This window comes from Fukomys damarensis, unplaced genomic scaffold (assembly GCF_012274545.1).
Source record: "Fukomys damarensis isolate Sample0158 unplaced genomic scaffold, DMR_v1.0_HiC HiC_scaffold_16, whole genome shotgun sequence".
Taxonomy (NCBI): domain Eukaryota; kingdom Metazoa; phylum Chordata; class Mammalia; order Rodentia; family Bathyergidae; genus Fukomys; species Fukomys damarensis.
The window spans coordinates 59,786,578-59,786,830 of NW_022900928.1; positions in this window are offsets into that span (position 1 = coordinate 59,786,578).

Consider the following 253-nt stretch of genomic DNA (forward strand, 5'->3'; position numbering starts at 1 on the left):
TCTATAATGAAATAAATCAGATACAGAAGGCTAAATATCATATAGTCTCTCTTACATGAGAAACCCAAAGTATAAATAATTTAAAGAACAAAATAAAAAAGCCAGGTGCGGTGGCGCACGCCTGTAATCCCAGAACTAGGGAGACTGAGACAGGAGGATCACTGTGAGTTCGAGACCAGCCTGGGCTACATAGTGAGTTCCAGGTCAGTCTCAACTACATAGTGAGACCCTGTCTCTAAAAAAAAAAAAAAAA